Here is a 10,516-nt window from a genome sequence, read left to right as displayed (position 1 = left end):
GGGGTGGACTACCACTCCAATGAATTCGACTTCAGGAAAATATGTTGAAGAAGCAAAGCGACCACGCGACTTCATTAAATATTGCTAAAAGTGAAGTCAAAATCAGTTTTGAGCCAGGTAGGAGTCGAACCTACAATCTTCTGATTCGTAGTCAGATGCGTTATCCAATGCGCCACTGGCCCATGTGACGACTAGCTATCACTCCTACTGATATGTTTTAGTGCTGCAATAATGAGTGATCAACGTAAGGGGTCTCCGGTTGTCGCAGACGTGCACGTTCCTGAGCCACGCGCACAAAGGCCTCTGAAAAGTACTCGGAATTGCAGCTGAACACAAATGAATGCACCAACTTTTCTGAACCCTGCTGGACTTCACATGACCTCTTTCTGAACCCTGCTGAACTTCACATGACCTCTATCTGAACCCTGCTGGACTTCACACGACATCTATCTGAACCATGCTGGACTTCACATGACATATATCTGAACCCTGCTGGACCTACTGCGACCTCTTTCTGTACCCTGCTGGACCTCCTATGACCTCTTTCTGAACCCTGCTGAACCTCCTCTGACCTCTTTCTGAACCCTGATTGACCTCCTACGACATCTTTCTGAACCCTGCTGGACTTCACATGACCTCTATCTGAACCCTGCTGGACTTCACATGACCTCAATCTGAACCCTGCTGGACTTCACATGACCGTGCCTTTTCACTGACGGTCTGGCAGTCTTCGTTGGTCGACGTTGCAGATCCCAGTGTACTTCAGGAAGCATGGGCGAGCTTTCGCAGGCAGCCGGAACAAATGACAAATTCCTCCTCCAACCATATTTGAACGTTGGGCCTGGCCAGCAGGTTCGTGAAAGACTTGAGCCCAGCTTGACCCTCGTTCCGATGGCGGTGATACCTTGGGTTTCTCTGTTCCTCAAGGAAGTAGAACTAAAAAAGCAGGTTTGGAACGGGAAGATGACGTAATCTGTTGCCAAATCCTTGACGCGAAGGTCGCGACTGTATTTTAAAGAGGTGACCAAGGTTACTCAATCGTCACCAAGGGGTGGACTACCACTCCAATGAATTCGACTTCAGGAAAATATGTTGAAGAAGCAAAGCGACCACGCGACTTCATTAAATATTGCTAAAAGTGAAGTCAAAATCAGTTTTGAGCCAGGTAGGAGTCGAACCTACAATCTTCTGATTCGTAGTCAGACACGTTATCCATTGCGCCACTGGCCCATGTAACTACTAGCTATCACTCCTACTGATATGTTTTAGTGCTGCAATAATGAGTGATCAACGTAAGGGGTCTCCGGTTGTCGCAGACGTGCACGTTCCTGAGCCACGCGCACAAAGGCCTCTGACAAGTACTCGGAATTGCAGCTGAACACAAATGAATGCACCAACTTTTCTGAACCCTGCTGGACTTCACATGACCTCTTTCTGAACCCTGCTGAACTTCACATGACCTCTATCTGAACCCTGCTGGACTTCACACGACCTCTATCTGAACCATGCTGGACTTCACATGACATATATCTGAACCCTGCTGGACCTACTGCGACCTCTTTCTGTACCCTGCTGGACCTCCTATGACCTCTTTCTGAACCCTGCTGAACCTCCTCTGACCTCTTTCTGAACCCTGCTGAACCTCCTCTGACCTCTTCCTGAACCCTGATTGACCTCCTACGACATCTTTCTGAACCCTGCTGGACTTCACATGACCTCTATCTGAACCCTGCTGGACTTCACATGACCTCTATCTGAACCCTGCTGGACTTCACATGACATCTTTCTGAACCCTGCTGGACCTACTGCGACCTCTTTCTTTACCCTGCTGGACCTCCTATGACCTCTTTCTGAACCCTGCTGAACCTCCTACGACATCTTTCTGAACCCTGCTTGACCTCCTACGACATCTTTCTGAACCCTGCTGGACTTCACATGACCGTGCCTTTTCACTGACGGTCTGCCAGTCTTCGTTGGTCGACGTTGCAGATCCCAGTGTACTTCAGGAAGCATGGGCGAGCTTTCGCAGGCAGCCGGAACAAATGACAAATTCCTCCTCCAACCATATTTGAACGTTGGGCCTGGCCAGCAGGTTCGTGAAAGACTTGAGCCCAGCTTGACCCTCGTTCCGATGGCGGTGATACCTTGGGTTTCTCTGTTCCTCAAGGAAGTAGAACTAAAAAAGCAGGTTTGGAACGGGAAGATGACGTAATCTGTTGCCAAATCCTTGACGCGAGGGTCGCGACTGTATTTTAAAGAGGTGACCAAGGTTACTCAATCGTCACCAAGGGGTGGACTACCACTCCAATGAATTCGACTTCAGGAAAATATGTTGAGGAAGCAAAGCGACCACGCGACTTCATTGAATATTGCTAAAAGTGAAGTCAAAATCAGTTTTGAGCCAGGTAGGAGTCGAACCTACAATCTTCTGATTCGTAGTCAGACGCGTTATCCATTGCGCCACTGGCCCATGTGACTACTAGCTATCACTCCTACTGATATGTTTTAGTGCTGCAATAATGAGTGATCAACGTAAGGGGTCTCCGGTTGTCGCAGACGTGCACTTTCCTGAGCCACGCGCACAAAGGCCTCTGACAAGTACTCGGAATTGCAGCTGAACACAAATGAATGCACCAACTTTTCTGAACCCTGCTGGACTTCACATGACCTCTTTCTGAACCCTGCTGAACTTCACATGACCTCTATCTGAACCCTGCTGGACTTCACACGACCTCTATCTGAACCATGCTGGACTTCACATGACATATATCTGAACCCTGCTGGACCTACTGCGACCTCTTTCTGTACCCTGCTGGACCTCCTATGACCTCTTTCTGAACCCTGCTGAACCTCCTCTGACCTCTTTCTGAACCCTGATTGACCTCCTACGACATCTTTCTGAACCCTGCTGGACTTCACATGACCTCTATCTGAACCCTGCTGGACTTCACATGACCTCTTTCTCAACCCTGCTGGACCTACTGCGACCTCTTTCTGTACCCTGCTTGACCTCCTATGACCTCTTTCTGTACCCTGCTGGACCTCCTATGACCTCTTTCTGAACCATGCTGAACCTCCTCTGATCTCTTTCTGAACCCTGATTGACCTCCTACGACATCTTTCTGAACCCTGCTGGACTTCACATGACCTCTATCTGAACCCTGCTGGACTTCACATGACCTCTATCTGAACCCTGCTGGACTTCACATGACCTCTTTCTGAACCCTGCTGGACCTACTGCGACCTCTTTCTGTACCCTGCTGGACCTCCTATGACCTCTTTCTGAACCCTGCTGAACCTCCTCTGACCTCTTTCTGAACCCTGCTTGACCTCCTACGACATCTTTCTGAACCCTCCTGGACTTCACATGACCGTGCCTTTTCACTGACGGTCTGCCAGTCTTCGTTGGTCGACGTTGCAGATCCCAGTGTACTTCAGGAAGCATGGGCGAGCTTTCGCAGGCAGCCGGAACAAATGACAAATTCCTCCTCCAACCATATTTGAACGTTGGGCCTGGCCAGCAGGTTCGTGAAAGACTTGAGCCCAGCTTGACCCTCGTTCCGATGGCGGTGATACCTTGGGTTTCTCTGTTCCTCAAGGAAGTAGAACTAAAAAAGCAGGTTTGGAACGGGAAGATGACGTAATCTGTTGCCAAATCCTTGACGCGAGGGTCGCGACTGTATTTTAAAGAGGTGACCAAGGTTACTCAATCGTCACCAAGGGGTGGACTACCACTCCAATGAATTCGACTTCAGGAAAATATGTTGAAGAAGCAAAGCGACCACGCGACTTCATTAAATATTGCTAAAAGTGAAGTCAAAATCAGTTTTGAGCCAGGTAGGAGTCGAACCTACAATCTTCTGATTCGTAGTCAGACGCGTTATCCATTGCGCCACTGGCCCATGTGACTACTAGCTATCACTCCTACTGATATGTTTTAGTGCTGCAATAATGAGTGATCAACGTAAGGGGTCTCCGGTTGTCGCAGACGTGCACGTTCCTGAGCCACGCGCACAAAGGCCTCTGACAAGTACTCGGAATTGCAGCTGAACACAAATGAATGCACCAACTTTTCTGAACCCTGCTGGACTTCACATGACATATATCTGAACCCTGCTGGACTTCACATGACTCCTTTCTGAACCCTGCTGGACTTCACATGACCTCTATCTGAACCCTGCTGGACCTACTGCGACCTCTTTCTGTACCCTGCTGGACCTCCTATGACCTCTTTCTGAACCCTGCTGAACCTCCTACGACATCTTTCTGAACCCTGCTTGACCTCCTACGACATCTTTCTGAACCCTGCTGGACTTCACATGACCGTGCCTTTTCACTGACGGTCTGCCAGTCTTCGTTGGTCGACGTTGCAGATCCCAGTGTACTTCAGGAAGCATGGGCGAGCTTTCGCAGGCAGCCGGAACAAATGACAAATTCCTCCTCCAACCATATTTGAACGTTGGGCCTGGCCAGCAGGTTCGTGAAAGACTTGAGCCCAGCTTGACCCTCGTTCCGATGGCGGTGATACCTTGGGTTTCTCTGTTCCTCAAGGAAGTAGAACTAAAAAAGCAGGTTTGGAACGGGAAGATGACGTAATCTCTTGCCAAATCCTTGACGCGAGGGTCGCGACTGTATTTTAAAGAGGTGACCAAGGTTACTCAATCGTCACCAAGGGGTGGACTACCACTCCAATGAATTCGACTTCAGGAAAATATGTTGAAGAAGCAAAGCGACCACGCGACTTCATTAAATATTGCTAAAAGTGAAGTCAAAATCAGTTTTGAGCCAGGTAGGAGTCGAACCTACAATCTTCTGATTCGTAGTCAGACGCGTTATCCATTGCGCCACTGGCCCATGTGACTACTAGCTATCACTCCTACTGATATGTTTTAGTGCTGCAATAATGAGTGATCAACGTAAGGGGTCTCCGGTTGTCGCAGACGTGCACGTTCCTGAGCCACGCGCACAAAGGCCTCTGAAAAGTACTCGGAATTGCAGCTGAACACAAATGAATGCACCAACTTTTCTGAACCCTGCTGGACTTCACATGACCTCTTTCTGAAACCTGCTGAACTTCACATGACCTCTATCTGAACCCTGCTGGACTTCACACGACATCTATCTGAACCATGCTGGACTTCACATGACATATATCTGAACCCTGCTGGACCTACTGCGACCTCTTTCTGTACCCTGCTGGACCTCCTATGACCTCTTTCTGAACCCTGCTGAACCTCCTCTGACCTCTTTCTGAACCCTGATTGACCTCCTACGACATCTTTCTGAACCCTGCTGGACTTCACATGACCTCTATCTGAACCCTGCTGGACTTCACATGACCTCAATCTGAACCCTGCTGGACTTCACATGACCGTGCCTTTTCACTGACGGTCTGGCAGTCTTCGTTGGTCGACGTTGCAGATCCCAGTGTACTTCAGGAAGCATGGGCGAGCTTTCGCAGGCAGCCGGAACAAATGACAAATTCCTCCTCCAACCATATTTGAACGTTGGGCCTGGCCAGCAGGTTCGTGAAAGACTTGAGCCCAGCTTGACCCTCGTTCCGATGGCGGTGATACCTTGGGTTTCTCTGTTCCTCAAGGAAGTAGAACTAAAAAAGCAGGTTTGGAACGGGAAGATGACGTAATCTGTTGCCAAATCCTTGACGCGAAGGTCGCGACTGTATTTTAAAGAGGTGACCAAGGTTACTCAATCGTCACCAAGGGGTGGACTACCACTCCAATGAATTCGACTTCAGGAAAATATGTTGAAGAAGCAAAGCGACCACGCGACTTCATTAAATATTGCTAAAAGTGAAGTCAAAATCAGTTTTGAGCCAGGTAGGAGTCGAACCTACAATCTTCTGATTCGTAGTCAGACACGTTATCCATTGCGCCACTGGCCCATGTAACTACTAGCTATCACTCCTACTGATATGTTTTAGTGCTGCAATAATGAGTGATCAACGTAAGGGGTCTCCGGTTGTCGCAGACGTGCACGTTCCTGAGCCACGCGCACAAAGGCCTCTGACAAGTACTCGGAATTGCAGCTGAACACAAATGAATGCACCAACTTTTCTGAACCCTGCTGGACTTCACATGACCTCTTTCTGAACCCTGCTGAACTTCACATGACCTCTATCTGAACCCTGCTGGACTTCACACGACCTCTATCTGAACCATGCTGGACTTCACATGACATATATCTGAACCCTGCTGGACCTACTGCGACCTCTTTCTGTACCCTGCTGGACCTCCTATGACCTCTTTCTGAACCCTGCTGAACCTCCTCTGACCTCTTTCTGAACCCTGCTGAACCTCCTCTGACCTCTTCCTGAACCCTGATTGACCTCCTACGACATCTTTCTGAACCCTGCTGGACTTCACATGACCTCTATCTGAACCCTGCTGGACTTCACATGACCTCTATCTGAACCCTGCTGGACTTCACATGACATCTTTCTGAACCCTGCTGGACCTACTGCGACCTCTTTCTTTACCCTGCTGGACCTCCTATGACCTCTTTCTGAACCCTGCTGAACCTCCTACGACATCTTTCTGAACCCTGCTTGACCTCCTACGACATCTTTCTGAACCCTGCTGGACTTCACATGACCGTGCCTTTTCACTGACGGTCTGCCAGTCTTCGTTGGTCGACGTTGCAGATCCCAGTGTACTTCAGGAAGCATGGGCGAGCTTTCGCAGGCAGCCGGAACAAATGACAAATTCCTCCTCCAACCATATTTGAACGTTGGGCCTGGCCAGCAGGTTCGTGAAAGACTTGAGCCCAGCTTGACCCTCGTTCCGATGGCGGTGATACCTTGGGTTTCTCTGTTCCTCAAGGAAGTAGAACTAAAAAAGCAGGTTTGGAACGGGAAGATGACGTAATCTGTTGCCAAATCCTTGACGCGAGGGTCGCGACTGTATTTTAAAGAGGTGACCAAGGTTACTCAATCGTCACCAAGGGGTGGACTACCACTCCAATGAATTCGACTTCAGGAAAATATGTTGAGGAAGCAAAGCGACCACGCGACTTCATTGAATATTGCTAAAAGTGAAGTCAAAATCAGTTTTGAGCCAGGTAGGAGTCGAACCTACAATCTTCTGATTCGTAGTCAGACGCGTTACCCATTGCGCCACTGGCCCATGTGACTACTAGCTATCACTCCTACTGATATGTTTTAGTGCTGCAATAATGAGTGATCAACGTAAGGGGTCTCCGGTTGTCGCAGACGTGCACTTTCCTGAGCCACGCGCACAAAGGCCTCTGACAAGTACTCGGAATTGCAGCTGAACACAAATGAATGCACCAACTTTTCTGAACCCTGCTGGACTTCACATGACCTCTTTCTGAACCCTGCTGAACTTCACATGACCTCTATCTGAACCCTGCTGGACTTCACACGACCTCTATCTGAACCATGCTGGACTTCACATGACATATATCTGAACCCTGCTGGACCTACTGCGACCTCTTTCTGTACCCTGCTGGACCTCCTATGACCTCTTTCTGAACCCTGCTGAACCTCCTCTGACCTCTTTCTGAACCCTGATTGACCTCCTACGACATCTTTCTGAACCCTGCTGGACTTCACATGACCTCTATCTGAACCCTGCTGGACTTCACATGACCTCTTTCTCAACCCTGCTGGACCTACTGCGACCTCTTTCTGTACCCTGCTTGACCTCCTATGACCTCTTTCTGTACCCTGCTGGACCTCCTATGACCTCTTTCTGAACCCTGCTGAACCTCCTCTGATCTCTTTCTGAACCCTGATTGACCTCCTACGACATCTTTCTGAACCCTGCTGGACTTCACATGACCTCTATCTGAACCCTGCTGGACTTCACATGACCTCTATCTGAACCCTGCTGGACTTCACATGACCTCTTTCTGAACCCTGCTGGACCTACTGCGACCTCTTTCTGTACCCTGCTGGACCTCCTATGACCTCTTTCTGAACCCTGCTGAACCTCCTCTGACCTCTTTCTGAACCCTGCTTGACCTCCTACGACATCTTTCTGAACCCTCCTGGACTTCACATGACCGTGCCTTTTCACTGACGGTCTGCCAGTCTTCGTTGGTCGACGTTGCAGATCCCAGTGTACTTCAGGAAGCATGGGCGAGCTTTCGCAGGCAGCCGGAACAAATGACAAATTCCTCCTCCAACCATATTTGAACGTTGGGCCTGGCCAGCAGGTTCGTGAAAGACTTGAGCCCAGCTTGACCCTCGTTCCGATGGCGGTGATACCTTGGGTTTCTCTGTTCCTCAAGGAAGTAGAACTAAAAAAGCAGGTTTGGAACGGGAAGATGACGTAATCTGTTGCCAAATCCTTGACGCGAGGGTCGCGACTGTATTTTAAAGAGGTGACCAAGGTTACTCAATCGTCACCAAGGGGTGGACTACCACTCCAATGAATTCGACTTCAGGAAAATATGTTGAAGAAGCAAAGCGACCACGCGACTTCATTAAATATTGCTAAAAGTGAAGTCAAAATCAGTTTTGAGCCAGGTAGGAGTCGAACCGACAATCTTCTGATTCGTAATCAGACGCGTTATCCATTGCGCCACTGGCCCATGTGACTACTAGCTATCACTCCTACTGATATGTTTTAGTGCTGCAATAATGAGTGATCAACGTTTGGGGTCTCCGGTTGTCGCAGACGTGCACGTTCCTGAGCCACGCGCACAAAGGCCTCTGACAAGTACTCGGAATTGCAGCTGAACACAAATGAATGCACCAACTTTTCTGAACCCTGCTGGACTTCACATGACATATATCTGAACCCTGCTGGACTTCACATGACTCCTTTCTGAACCCTGCTGGACTTCACATGACCTCTATCTGAACCCTGCTGGACCTACTGCGACCTCTTTCTGTACCCTGCTGGACCTCCTATGACCTCTTTCTGAACCCTGCTGAACCTCCTACGACATCTTTCTGAACCCTGCTTGACCTCCTACGACATCTTTCTGAACCCTGCTGGACTTCACATGACCGTGCCTTTTCACTGACGGTCTGCCAGTCTTCGTTGGTCGACGTTGCAGATCCCAGTGTACTTCAGGAAGCATGGGCGAGCTTTCGCAGGCAGCCGGAACAAATGACAAATTCCTCCTCCAACCATATTTGAACGTTGGGCCTGGCCAGCAGGTTCGTGAAAGACTTGAGCCCAGCTTGACCCTCGTTCCGATGGCGGTGATACCTTGGGTTTCTCTGTTCCTCAAGGAAGTAGAACTAAAAAAGCAGGTTTGGAACGGGAAGATGACGTAATCTCTTGCCAAATCCTTGACGCGAGGGTCGCGACTGTATTTTAAAGAGGTGACCAAGGTTACTCAATCGTCACCAAGGGGTGGACTACCACTCCAATGAATTCGACTTCAGGAAAATATGTTGAAGAAGCAAAGCGACCACGCGACTTCATTAAATATTGCTAAAAGTGAAGTCAAAATCAGTTTTGAGCCAGGTAGGAGTCGAACCTACAATCTTCTGATTCGTAGTCAGACGCGTTATCCATTGCGCCACTGGCCCATGTGACTACTAGCTATCACTCCTACTGATATGTTTTAGTGCTGCAATAATGAGTGATCAACGTAAGGGGTCTCCGGTTGTCGCAGACGTGCACTTTCCTGAGCCACGCGCACAAAGGCCTCTGACAAGTACTCGGAATTGCAGCTGAACACAAATGAATGCACCAACTTTTCTGAACCCTGCTGGACTTCACATGACCTCTTTCTGAACCCTGCTGAACTTCACATGACCTCTATCTGAACCCTGCTGGACTTCACACGACCTCTATCTGAACCATGCTGGACTTCACATGACATATATCTGAACCCTGCTGGACCTACTGCGACCTCTTTCTGTACCCTGCTGGACCTCCTATGACCTCTTTCTGAACCCTGCTGAACCTCCTCTGACCTCTTTCTGAACCCTGATTGACCTCCTACGACATCTTTCTGAACCCTGCTGGACTTCACATGACCTCTATCTGAACCCTGCTGGACTTCACATGACCTCTTTCTGAACCCTGCTGGACCTACTGCGACCTCTTTATGTACCCTGCTTGACCTCCTATGACCTCTTTCTGTACCCTGCTGGACCTCCTATGACCTCTTTCTGAACCCTGCTGACCCTCCTCTGATCTCTTTCTGAACCCTGATTGACCTCCTACGACATCTTTCTGAACCCTGCTGGACTTCACATGACCTCTATCTGAACCCTGCTGGACTTCACATGACCTCTATCTGAACCCTGCTGGACTTCACATGAACTCTTTCTGAACCCTGCTGGACCTACTGCGACCTCTTTCTGTACCCTGCTGGACCTCCTATGACCTCTTTCTGAACCCTGCTGAACCTCCTCTGACCTCTTTCTGAACCCTGCTTGACCTCCTACGACATCTTTCTGAACCCTGCTGGACTTCACATGACCGTGCCTTTTCACTGACGGTCTGCCAGTCTTCGTTGGTCGACGTTGCAGATCCCTGTGTACTTCAGGAAGCATGGGCGAGCTTTCGCA

At 49.3% G+C, this 10,516-nt stretch overlaps 1 non-coding gene across 1 annotated transcript; it reads right to left on the bottom strand.

The window, feature by feature from the left end:
• Nucleotides 1–7,069: 7,069 nt before the first annotated feature.
• On the bottom strand, nt 7,070–7,142 carry TRNAR-ACG (transfer RNA arginine (anticodon ACG)). Its single transcript has one exon. It is a non-coding gene; the product is annotated as a tRNA-Arg (tRNA).
• Between the last annotated feature and the right edge of the window lie 3,374 nt (nt 7,143–10,516).

The sequence above is a fragment of the Myxine glutinosa genome, chromosome 9, assembly GCF_964187855.1.
Source record: "Myxine glutinosa chromosome 9, kmMyxGlut1.1, whole genome shotgun sequence".
NCBI classification, from domain to species: Eukaryota; Metazoa; Chordata; class Myxini; order Myxiniformes; family Myxinidae; genus Myxine; species Myxine glutinosa.
This window is presented reverse-complemented; position numbering and strand designations above follow the sequence as displayed.